Source organism: Heloderma suspectum, chromosome 2 (genome assembly GCF_057233095.1).
Source record: "Heloderma suspectum isolate Gila_16-S chromosome 2, 16-S_ref, whole genome shotgun sequence".
Lineage (NCBI taxonomy): Eukaryota > Metazoa > Chordata > Lepidosauria > Squamata > Helodermatidae > Heloderma > Heloderma suspectum.
Window position 1 is genome coordinate 135,078,959 of NC_139459.1, and position 13,388 is coordinate 135,092,346.

Sequence of the window (13,388 nt, forward strand, 5' to 3'; positions counted from 1 at the left end):
GTCCATTCAGCCCAGAATGATCTAACTGAACCGTTGTTCCACAGCGGTGGAACTGTGGCCCCCCCGTGTAGGATAACTCACAGTGCCCCCCCCCCCGTGTAGGATAACCATATTGCATTTCCATCCCAAGGGCTCCCATGCCCTCAATTCTACAGTACACTAACTGCAATCCTGTACATCTCTACTCAGAAGTAAGCCCCAATGAATTCAGTCAGATTTGCCCCCTGGTAAGTGTGAACTGTGGTGTTGGAGGAAAATTCTGTTGGAGGAAAATTCTGAGAGTGCCTTGGACTGCAAGAAGGTCAAACCAGCCCATACTCCAGGAAATAGAGCCGGACTGCTCACTTGAGGGAAGGATATGAAAGGCAAAACTGAAGTACTTTGGCCACATCATGAGAAGACAGGAGACCCTGGAGAAGATGCTGATGCTGGGGAAGTGGAAGGCAAAAGGGGCCGACCAAGGGCAAGGTGGATGGATGATATTCTGGAGGTGACGGGCTCGACCTTGGGGGAGCTGGGGGTGGCGACGGCCGACAGGAAGCTCTGGCGTGCGCTCGTCCATGAAGTCAGGAAGAGTCGGAAGCGACTGACCGAATAAACAGCAACAAAGTGTGTATAGGCTGGCAAGACCTCCCTGCTCAGCTTTGAAGCTCACTATAAGCCTCCTTGGACTCTCTCTCTCTCTCTCTCTCTCTCTCAGGCCCTCTCCAACTTCACAGGGTTATTGTGAGGATAAAATGGACTAGCTCCATTCATTGTGCCTTAGAAGAAGGGTGGGATACAAATAGGATAAATAAAATCAACAGTGATGTAGTGGTAAAGTTTGAAGTGCAGGCGCTCATCATGACAGTCCTCATAGCCACACTCCCAAGGAGAGTCCACAGTTGCAGGCACATGTGTTGGCCGATATCAGCAAACCAGTTCTAGCATTTCCCTCCGCCAGGAGCAGGTCTTTTGTAAAGCTAAGGGGTCTTAACTGCCTATGCACAGCCAAGCCACACCAAAGTACTTTGCATTACAACAGGGAACAATATATTGTTGCTGGATAAATTCATTCCCCCCCCAGCTAATGGGAGGGTTGCAGCTAAGCTCAGAGGGAACAGGGAAGTCTGCAGGGTGGGGGTGGGGTGGCGGCATTTGATTGATGTCAGCATCTCTGCTTACAAAAAAGTGAGCCCTGGCCCCACTGCACCACAGAAAATAACTAGTTGTGTGACAGGTATTCATGCAAGCTTCACCTGCTGGATGTCTTACTCTGCTTTTGCTACTCTAGGCACACTGTCACCCATCACAGAACTGGCACGCTCAAAAAGCTTCACCTGCTGGATTTCTGCCTCTTGTGTAGTTGTTAAAAAGCCCACGAGGGAGGGGAAGATGGCAACTTCTATAGAAGCTGTAAGCCGATTTATATATTAATCACAGGATGGGAATTCCTGTAGTAAATTCCCTTTACCTCATTGTCTACAGGTTTCAACCCATCACAGGAGTCAGGACTATCAGAAAGGCATCATTTAGAGAGGCAGTGCCCCCCCCCCATCTTTCACACTTATCCTTATGAGATATAACCCTGCCCAAACCCAACAAATTGGGGATCTCTACACCTCAAGTTTATTGCGCGTTCATGGTTGCTCACTCACTGAATTGTGTGGGTCCATTACATGACGTCGTCGTTGTCCAGTCATTATTCAACCATTTCCTCCCACCTATCCCGTGTTTTCCTCAAACGGAAAAAGGGGTATTTTTCCAGATATGCACAAATGGAGCGCCACGTCCTCCCCGTGTATTTCTCCCCCAGCGTGAATGAAGCGCTGCGTGTGGTTGTTGGGGGCATGGTCATGATGTCCAAGGTGGTGATGAAGGTCTGATGGATGTTCAGCCTTCCTGCACCTGAGCCATTTTGGCTCCTTGCCATTTTCAGCCTGCCTGTTCAAAACAGAGTGGCAGCAGGGCTGAGCGGGGGGGAACTGGTCAAAACCATGGAAGAGGGAGGCGGGACCCGGGGAGATGGGGGGGGGGCTGTCCGCATGTCAGTCCCCATCCACCAGTAAGGTGCAAGGGGAGGGAAAGGGGCAGGAAACCAGGAGCAAGTATTGCTGAACCTGGAATGTGTGTAATGCCTCTTCACGGAAACATAACGCTATGGGAACAGCCATCTACAGAGAAGGAAGCACGTGTAAAGGGAGTCAGTTGTGATCCTGCATTTAAAACGGAAGCGGAAAGCCCCGTTTTAAATGCAGGATTTTAGGCTGGTGTCGAAATCCCCATTGTCTTATTGCTTTAGGGGTATTTTTGCAATATAATCCTGAATATATTTGAGAGTAGGCCTTAGTCGGAACCTTACTGTGAAACAGTGGAATCAGGAGAGAATCCTGAGGTGGTAGAAGGGCCTGTACCATTTCGGGCGGCAGGTGAGAGATGCCATTTTTAAATGCACATCTATGAAGAAAAAATTCTCTGCAAGGAGACAACTAGCAGAACAGGAAGAGGAATGGGTTTTCTGTCCCTGCTGTACTAGTTTTTAGCTGGGTTGGGGGAATATGTGGGGGAGCATATGGAAATAGTATCACTCTACCCGCTGCCTGAAGTGGTACAGTCCATTCCACCAGTTTAGGACTCTGCCCCCTCATTCTGCAAATGCTGCATGTGAAGGCCCAGCCTTACTCTCTGCCTAGTGAAATCTTTGTCCCACCACCGCCCAGACATGAAATGGTGGCTTCATTGCCTCATGACTTTCCACACCCATTGCCTCCATGGTAAATAAGGATGGCTAGACTCTAAGGCAAGCAGCAGAAAGGGAAAATGGAAGCATGTATTCTATTCCCATGCTTTTCTGTCTCTCCTGTTCTGCTTTTGCAGCTCTAAGCACCTAGCCATTTAGCATGGATTATTTAATTATCCAGAGTTGGGAACAGCCTTCTTTCAACACATCTTTGTAACAACAGTTTTCATATTAAATAGAAACCTTGTGTGTAATTAAATCTTCTAACAAAATTAACCCCACCTCTAAATGCTTTCCTACAATCCTGTATTGGTTCTGAAAATATTTTTTGCCTGATTCATATCAAAACAATCCAAGACATTTTGGTACCTGTTAGTGAAGATTTAGTCTTCAGGTGCCCAAATAACTGGTATGTACTGGGCACCTTGATTGGGGACAGGGGACCATTTGCTGCTCTGCCTCAGTCAGCAAAATGTTTTGAGCTGGCCCTGGCCCTGGCCTTGGCCTCATGTTTTGCTATTGGCGGTAGTACATCTGAAGGGGCCGCGAGTTTCCAGAGGAGTGTCGTCATGGCCTGAGATGGCCTGGATGACCATGGGGGCTCAGACAGTGATGTACCACAGGCGGGTTTGTGAATCAGTGGCCACTGCAGACCAGCCGTGCAGGCGGAGCCCAGAGTTTTATTGCAGAACAAGGGTGGGATTGAAGAAGTGTTCAGATATGGGATTCCATCCTCTTGCTCATCTTAAGGGAATGACACTAAGTCCACTTATTATCCCCACTCCTCTTTCTGCGAGGAGAGCTGGACCTCTGCCCTACATTTTGCTCAGCTCAAGCGAAGCTCTCAGTTCCCCAGACAGGGTATCTGCAGCCATCCTCTAGCATGAGTACTACAAGGTGGCTTTAATTCCCAGGTCCCTGAAGGCAGAGCCGGCCCTACTATAAGGAAGATTGAGGCAGCCACCTCAGACAATGAAAGCTAGGGGAGGGGGCAGTGAGTAAGCAGCAGCAAGGTGTGGAGGAGAGGGCTCTGTGTCACAGGGCCTGCTGTGCAACCGCTAAGCTAGCTTGATGTCCTCGGGAGTGGTGGAAGACATCATCCTGTCACCAATGCTGAAGCAGGATTCAACTGCCAGTCTGGTTGTCATCTGTGCTTGGAAAGAGGGGAAGGGTGTCACCATCTTGTCCTTTGACTCAGGAAACACAATGTCTTGGGTTGGCTCTGAAGGAGAGAGATCTGAAAGCAACATTTACTCACATGACCTATGACTCAGTCACCATATACACACCCTCTGCTGAACAAACAAGTGTGATCTGTGCTGGCAGCTAAACAAAATGCGATGCCTGCTGGTGGTGGTGATTCTTCCTTCCTCTTTTCCCCCTTCTCCTTGAACATGTTTCTAACTGTGGTGGTCTGAAGCCAAATCTGTCCTTCAGGGAATTCCTATTTGATCCAACATGATGTTATATATAACATTTTTAAATGCACTTCTGATTTGATATATAATAGCTATGCCTCTCACACGCTTGCCGACTCACTCTCTCTCACACACACAAAACTAAAAAAGAAGAAAAAAGAGGAAGTGCTTGTGGTGTCAGTAGCATTATCTTAAGTCAGGTTTGGTGCTCTCAAATTGTGGGTCAGACAACTAGAATTGTGGGTCAGACAACTACACTAGAAGACAACTAGTGTAGTGTGGTGGTAAAATAAAGTGGCTGAGCCTAAGAAACTGGAGAAATGTCCCACCTGAAGAGTTTGGAGCTTCCCACTTTATGCAGGGTTTTTCACAGTCTCATAAAACGTACCGCCTCGGTGAGTGTTCCTCCAGCTCCTTTACATCCTACTCCCCCACCTTGAGGCAGGAACTATTGGCAGAGGGTTTTTTAAGGAAGGTACATCCCTGGGGAAGGCAGCTGACCTTACAGTTCCACATAAGTGCACAATCCTATGCAAGTTTAGACAGAAAAAAAGGCCTACAACTCCCAGCATGCCCCAGCCAGGCATGCTGTCTGGGGCATGCTGGGAGTTGTAGGCCTTTTTTTTCTGTCTAAACTTGCATAGGATTGTACCCTAAGGAGCAGACTAGCAGAGTTTTATCATTTCAAAGGGATAGATGAGCCATTAAGGCAAGGAAAGGGTAATTGTTTTGGCAAGGGATGTTCATTTACATTTGACAAGTGGCTTAAGGGAGTTATTTCCAGACCAAAGGGCAGTTGGTATTCCTTCAAAATACACATTTCCTAGGGTTTACCACACTTCCTAAGTGATTCTAACAGCCTCCCTTGATGAAGGTAGATTGGCTATCTAGTAGGCTATAACTTAGGGAGCAATCCCTATGGCCACTAGTCAGTGGCTAGACGGCCATAGGATATGTGGTTTTCCAGGAACCGACCTCAGAGCCCGCGCTCCAAGCTCAGTTCCCGGAGAACTAACCTTTCCGAGGCAGCACAGAATGGCCCCATGCCCCGCGCTCGCAAGAGGAGCGTGGACCTGCCAAAATGGGGCATTCCGGGGCAGAGAAGGCATAAATGCCGGTACAACACATCCGATGTGTCATCTGGCAGCCTCCTCCCCTGCTCTGCCTTCCCGCGGCTAGACAGCCGAAATTGGCTGTCTAGCCACAAATGCAGGGCAGGAGAAGCGCAGAGGGAATGATCCCTTCTGTGCTTCTCCTGCCCTGCATTGGATAGGCGGTTGCCTCCGAGTTCGGAGGCGGCCACCTCTCTCCATAGGACTGTGCCCTTACAGTATTAAAAAATTGGTCAAGAAAGGGCTTTCCTATCTCACTTTGTGGCCCAGGTTAAAATCTCACCTCAGCCATGAACTCGCTGCTGGTTCAGGCAAATCCTTTATGCCAAGCCCTTCCTCCAAATGGAATATGGTAATAATAATAAAATAGTGGAACATCTTACAAGGTCATTGTAAGCTGTTTGAGATCACATCTGTGATGTCCTTTATGTGCATAGGTAGGCCTGGTCCGACACCTGCCATGGGCCCATACCCCGCCAGGGGCCCACTGACAAGAGCCTCCTGGACTTGCTGCTCTTCACCATTGCAACCTGCTTGTTCACCGGCTTCTCATTCTGCCCCAGACAACAGTGGTGGTGAGAACGCGAGCAGCAGATGCCACGGCCTTTTTGCTCACTGGCCCTCTGCCTGTCAAGCAAGCAAGTGGTAGCAACAATAAGAAAGAGGATGAAGAGCAATCACAGCTAGTGACAATGACCCGGTTCCCATGACATGCTGGGCTCTTTGTAAGTTGTTTAACCCATGATGAGCTGTTGCAAGTGCCAGGCACCATTTTGAATATGCAACCCCCTCATTTTGATTATGCAACCTTGGCATGTATGAACCTGGCCATCTGGAGTTATGCGAGGGTTTAACCCTTGCATAACCCTCGATGGCTAGGTTCACACAAATAACTCATGGTAAGCCCGGCCTGTCGTCGTAAATTTGCTCCTGTTTAACCTCAGCCCCTGCACCAACCTGTACCAGATTAACTGTCAGGAATGCCCTTGCTGCCTTCTGAAATCTTCAAGTAGCCAGAATCAACACACAGACAATAGGGCTCTTTTCCAAGGCTTTATTTCCATTCAACCTAATAACGCTTACAGGTGCTAACTGCAGGAGCCTAATGAGGGAAACTTAAGAGAGCTGCCTACTTGGGGTTTCTAGCCTTAGTGAATCGGTTGATCTCCATTTGGAGGTAAAGGTGGGAAGCCTCTGAACTTAAGGGCTAGGAGGTGAAAGTCCACCCCTTTCCCGTGGGGCATCGGGGCGCAGCTGTTGACATTGCACCAAGTGGGCTGAGCGCCTTCTCTCAGTGCCCTCCATCTCCTGCTTGTCCCTATGCTGGCGCCTAGCATCCTGAAAATCCGGTTGTCCCCCCCCCTGCCTGCCAGGGTTGCTACCACTCACAGGAATGTGAGCAGGGAGGGGCTCTCCCTCCAGTGGCACCTCTGAACAGCGTGCGGGTTCCTCTCCCACGGTTTCTGTCTCTTCCTCAGAATCAGAACTGCTTTGGGGCTCTATGGGCTCAACCCCAACCCTGACATTAACAGTCCTGCGAGCTGGGCCAATGCCAATAGGGAGGGGCTATTAAAATGCTAGGGGTGGGGGGTAGGGGGATAGACTTTAAGGAGATATTGGCTTTCATGTTTTGCAGGTCTTTTATGTCTTTTATGTTTTTCACCTCAGTCTTGTGATTAGTTGTTTCACACCTCAATAAATACATTTTTTAAAATCTGATTATTTAATAGAACAGTGGTTATGATATAGTTTGTGAATCATTGCTCTTTCCTTTTCCTACTGCATTTCAACCAGCATGACTTTATAAAACATACACAGCTTGTTCTTCCTTAGCACCTTGGGCTTTTCACAGACATTGCTCATCACCAGATACACTTAGGGTGCAATCCTATGGGGATAGGTGGCCACCTCCGAACTCAGAGGCGACTGCCTATCCAATGCAGGGCAGGAGAAGCGTGGAGGGGATTGTCCTGTCTGCACTTCAGCCGCCCTGCATTTGCAGCTAGACAGCTGATTTCAGCTGTCTAGGCGCAGGAAGGTGGAACAAGGGAAGCGGCTGCCGGACAACACATCAGATGTGTCGTACCAGCATTTCTGCCTTCCCCGCCCCGTTTTGGCCACTCTGCACTCCTCTTGTGAGCGTGGAGTACGGGCCCGTTCCACGCTGCCTACGAGGCAGTGCGGGAGGGGGGAAAGGTTGGTTGTCTAGGAACCGACCTTGGAGCACGGGTTCCAAGGTCAGTTTCCGGAAACCGACATATCCTATGGCTGTCTAGCCACTGACTAGCAGCCATAGGATTGCTCCCTCCATAAATGTACTTCCAGTGGCTTGCAGATGAATGCATGAACTGACTCCACTGAAAGGCATTTTGTTTGTAGTGTCAGGAACATTCTAACGCCATTGTTAGAACTGTGATGATGGCCTATTCACGCATGCTGTCATTAGATGAAAACATACATGGGTGACCTTGTATCTGGAACTTTGTATCTGGATCTGAGATGTTCTCCACTTTCGTTTTTTACACAATGCAACACTGAGAGAATGTTATCTTGTTAGACTCAAACATCTAAGAACCCACAACTTTTAAAATATCCCCTTGATTTTGGATTACAGTGGATGGTATAGTGCAGGCATGGAGAACCTCAGGCCCAGGCTTACTTACTGGCAGGAAGAGCTTTAAACTAAAATATGCTGATTTTTATTTTATTTTTTTCTATCTTGGCCCCATCCCTTTTGTTTTGGCTCTGTCTCCTTTGCCTTCGGCCCCACCCACCACTGGAATGTGACTTTTGAGAGCTTCTCCAAAATTGCATTCAGCCCTGGGGCCGAAAGAAGTTCCCCACTCCTGGTATAGTGGTTGGTGGTAGCTGACGCCATCAGCTCCTGAACGGCCCAACAAAGGCCTGAGAGGACGGTTGGAACAGCCCCTCCTCCACCTTCCCTGGGGCTATGTGAGACCTGCGACCTGAGGAAAGGCAGAAGAGGAGAAGACCAGCCCAGAGGAAAGGCAGAAGAGGAGAAGACCAGCCCGGAGGAAAGGCAGAAGAGGAGAAGACCAGCCCGGAGGAAAGGCAGAAGAGGAGAAGACCAGCCCGGAGGAAAGGCAGAAGAGGAGAAGACCAGCCTGGAGTGCTCCTGCCATAAGTTCCAGACGAGACCTTGAACTGGTCTGAGAGAACTATATTCTGGAGTTTGGGAGGGGGTGGTGGTTTTTTTTTGTTTTTGTTTTAGTAACACTTGTTTGCTTGTGTATTTAAAAATTATAAACTGCCTTGGGCGCCTTGGCAGAAAGTTAGTACAGCAGTGCATTAAAAATAAATACATTTCATTTATAAATAAAATGGTAGCCTTGAGGATTTTGACTTGCCCTGGAGAGAACTAGAGAGTAGGCAATGTCATTAACTTATGGCAGACTAGTGTGTCCGCCTGAATCCATTCAGTCACAGAGGTTATTTCTAAATCTGATACCAAAGCCATCTCTTCTGTGGTTTCCACGTTAACCCTGAAGTCCCATCAATTATTTCTGTTAACCAGCAGAGGGAGCCCATACTAGCTTGATTTTAATAGACATGGGAGAATTAAAGACTTGAGTTTTAAGAAGTAATCACCTTGCTGTTATATCTTAAAAGGCGGTGCTTAAAGGTGTCCAGCTGGTAACTATTGTGAGAGGGTGTCTCTGTGAGAACTGCTTATAAATACAGGAGAAGACTCCAGCTAAAGATGTGGAGTCTCTGATTAATACGAGTATGGAAAATGATGGAATTGGTAATGCCAATATATTTTATAGGTATAAGGGAAGGATGGCAATGTCTTAATAAATCAGGTTTAGGGCACAATCCTATGTATGTTTAGACAGAAAAGAAAACAGAAAAGAAGTCCTACAACTCCCCACATTCGCCCAGCCAGCCATCTTAGGCAGAGCTTTTTCTTTCTTTCTAAACATTCATAGGATTGTGCCCTTATTTATCCAATTTATTTGGAAGAAAGGCTTCCAGTATAAAACTGTCAGGATCATTTGGTTTTCTGAATGCACTGAGAAAGTAGGTAAGTGTTATATTGCAGTAATACAGATGGGGCCAAGACAGAAGGAATATGTTGGCCCCTCATTTGACTGTGTAAACCAGCCCTAACTCTAGTCCATCCTTCCCCAAACTGGCGGCCTCCAGATGTGTTGGACTTTAGCTCCGATTATGTGACAGATGCCTCTCCCATCAAGCATTTGAGCAAGGAGGGTTTTACAGTTTGTCATAAGTGAGGCAGGCATCTGTATGAGAGAATACAGGTCCTTGAGGATTCAGCTACATGGTGACAACAACAACAAACTCCATATACAACTTGGGTGGAAGGAGGGATACAACCATCTGAATATACTCTCAGAAGTATATTCAGAGGTAAGAGGTGGTGACATCACTTATGATTAAGATTTCTGTATCAAACCTGCATGACAACAGAGTAAAAGAGCAGCCAGTTCAACTCTAATAGCAAGAAAACCAACATAGCAATAAAAACATATCATGGGACAAGAGAGCAATCAGTCCAGCAGGCCAGCAACATCTTTGCCATCTGATGGAATGCCAATAGGGAGGGGGCTAGGCAGGCCTCCCTCGGGAGGGAGTTCCAGAGCTTGGGTGCAGGTCACTGGGCAGGGCCCCTCCCACATCCCATATTTTTCCCAGGGTTTAGTGTACCCTGGAAAGGAGTCAATCACACATGCAGTGCCAGCTCCAGGTTTTTGAGGGGCCCTTGGGCAAGACACCCTCAATGGGCCCCCTCCCTCTGTGAGTCTATCTACTCAGCACCATTATTGCTCCCCCTTTTTATAATCTTTTTATTGACAACAACAACAAACAAAAACATTATTTAAAAAAACCCAAAGGGGGATTCATACGCAATTTATCGATATTCAGCAACCATTAACTTATACGGAAAAGAAAAGAGAGAAAACACAAGACGGGGGAGAAAAAGGATTAACATTGACATTCCAAATATATATGTTAATATATGCAGTCCATATATCTAAATAAGCATCCATATGACTTTGACAGTTGTAGGAGATATGCTCAAACGTAGCAAGAGCAGTTAAGATCTTCAGTCCATTGAGTGATAGATGGCGGGTGTTTTTCCTTCTAAGCTTGGAGTACAAGTCTACTTGCAACTGCAAAGGCTCTCAGTATCCGCTTTTGCTGTCCATCTGTTAATCCCCACATCACACGGATGTAGTTTAAGAGAGCATGCACATCCGCTATCACCACAGATTTTTCATGAATAAAATTTATACGAGCAATGACTACCAACCAAAAAGAAACCACTACAGGACATGCTCGCATCATATGCTTCGATGGGGCATGTGATGTGTCCTCGTTGCATTGCCAGCATTTGGCAGAGCTGGCCATCTTCTTAGCCAGCTTCTGTGCTCAACACCATGGTCACCAGCTGTTCTTGCTCCTCTTCCTTTCTCTCATCATTGCTACCACTTGCATGTTTGGCAGGCAGACAGCCAGGGAGCAAGGAGGCCCTGGCATCTCCTGCTCCTCCTCCTCGCCACCACCACCACCAAGGTCTAGGCCAGAGCAAGAGGCAAGTAACAAGCAGGTTGCAATGGTGGAAGAAGAGGAGGAGCAACTCCAGGGATTTTTTTTTTTTTTGTCAGTGGGCCCCTGCTGGGATGTGGCCCCTTGGCAGGAGCCCAGCCCTGCCTAGCTTTGATGCCAGCCCTGCACACATGCAAGTCATCTCTTAGAGCCGTAGTCAGCAAGAGAAGAACATCATTTGTAAACCTTCCCCAAGTGGCAGCATCAGTCCAGTCTGTTGGGAGTCCAAAGCAGGAGTTCCTGGGGTCAGGAAGAGAAAAAGGAGCACTGGGTAGTGGATGGGGATTTCAGAAAGTATCAACATTCAGTCATCCTGTGAACGTGCATGTATGAATCTGCCCCGTGGTCAGTCTTCTGACGTGCTGCTGAGTTTAGGACTGCGGCATTTTGTTCACACAGCTCCTACAGTGCGAGATTGTGAAGAAGGCACAGATGATAAGCGCTGGGAAACTAATGGGGGAACCTGGTGGAGCCCATCAGCAGTGAAACATGCAGGTGGAGATGGATAAAACAGGCATTGCTACTGCATCATCATTAGAATACTCTTGGTGCCTTAATTCCCCCCCCCCCACTTATCTGGCAACTGATAAAGGGTTGCTGATTAACACCTCCTAATGACACTTAGCACATTTACAGTCATCTGTAAATCTCAAAGCCATTTAACAGAGATAAGCACAGTTATCCTTTCATGAGGTCAGCTCCTCTCAATTGCTTGTCACCCTGAAGCCTGGATCTCTAGAGACAGCAGAGATCACTGTGTTTTGTTGAATGATTGGCTCTGGATCTTCACAGCCAGGCATGGCTGGCTGGGGCATGCTGGAATTGTAGGACTTTTTTCTGTCTAGACATCCATAGGATTGTACTCTTAAAGGACAGGCTCTGTCTGCAAAACACAACTGCTGCTTCCTGAAGGGGTAGCTGTGGATGCTGTTGTGGTGGGTCACACACCAGCAGACTTTGCTCCTGTCAGGTAGTAGCTGATAACAAGCGCAAACTGTTTGTGGCTCCATATTTGGTGTTGATACGTTCCATGGGGTTTTCTTGGCAAGAATACTGGAGTGGGTTGCCATTTCCTTCTCCAGTGGACCACATTTTGTCAGAACTCTCTGCCATGACCTGTCCGTCTTGGGTGGCCCTGCACGGCATAGCTTATGGCTTCACTGAGTTACGCAAGCCCCTTCGCCACAACAAGGCAGTGATCAAGAAGCAACAGTCAGAACCAGACATGGAACAACCGAGTGGTTCAAAATTGGGAAAGGAATACGACAAGGCTGCATATTGTCACCCTGCTTATTTAACTTATACGCAGAGTACATCATGAGAAATGCCGGGTTGGATGAATCAGAGGTCGGAATTAAGATTGCTGGGAGAATTATCAACAACCTCCGATATGCAGACGATACCACCCTAATGGCAGAAAGCGAAGAGGATCTCAAGAGCCTCTTGTTGAGGGTGAAAGAGGAGAGTGCAAAAGCTGGTTTGAAACTCAACATTAAAAAAACTAAGATCATGGCATCTGGCCCCATCACTTCCTGGCATATAGAAGGGGAAGAAATGGAAGCAGTGACAGATTTTACTTTCTTGGGCTCCAAGATCACCGCAGACGGTGACTGTAGCCATGAAATTCAAAGACGCTTGCTCCTGGGGAGGAAAGCTATGGCCAACCTAGACAGCATAGTAAGAAGCAGAGACATCACCTTGCCGACAAAGGTCCGTCTAATCAAAGCTATGGTTTTCCCAGTAGTAATGTATGGCTGTGAGAGCTGGACTATAAGGAAGGCTGAGCGCCGAAGAATCGATGCTTTCGAACTGTGGTGCTGGAGAAGACTCTTACGAGTGCCCTGGACTGCAAGGAGGTCAAATCAGTCCATCCTAAAGGAAATCAACCCTGAGTGCTCATTGGAAGGACAGATAATGAAGCTGAAGCTCCAATATTTTGGCCACCTAATGCGAAGAGAAAACTCCCTGGAAAAGACCCTGATGCTGGGAAAGACTGAAGGCAAAAGGAGAAGGGGACGGCAGAGGATGAGATGGCTAGATAGCATCACGGATGCAATGAATATGAACTTGAGCACGCTCCGGGAGAGAGCGCAGGACAGGAAGGCCTGGCGTGCTATGGTCCATGGGGTCACGAAGAGTCGGACACGACTGAACGACTGAACAACAACAACAATTTGGTGTTGACGTTACAGCCTGACCTGTGATTTAGCAGCCTAACTGTACTAAAAGTTATTAGGAAATTAGGCCAGAACACATTGTTCCTTTTCAGGGTTTCAGCTAAAATGTGGGACAGCGTTCAGGTAGAGTTCCCAGTACTGTTTCAGGTTATGGCGATATCTGTATCAAGGCTTATCTTGGGTTTGCCAGACACAGTGGGTTTTTATCAATTTTTATCAATGTTAGCCCTACTTAGAGTGGACCTACTACAATTAACGGAACTTAGGTTAGACTCACATTGGATACAACCCAGTGGATGCTGGGGACTTTTTTGTGCCATGTTCAACACAGTTACTTTATATCTCGCCAGTCAAAAATGTCCAACTTCAA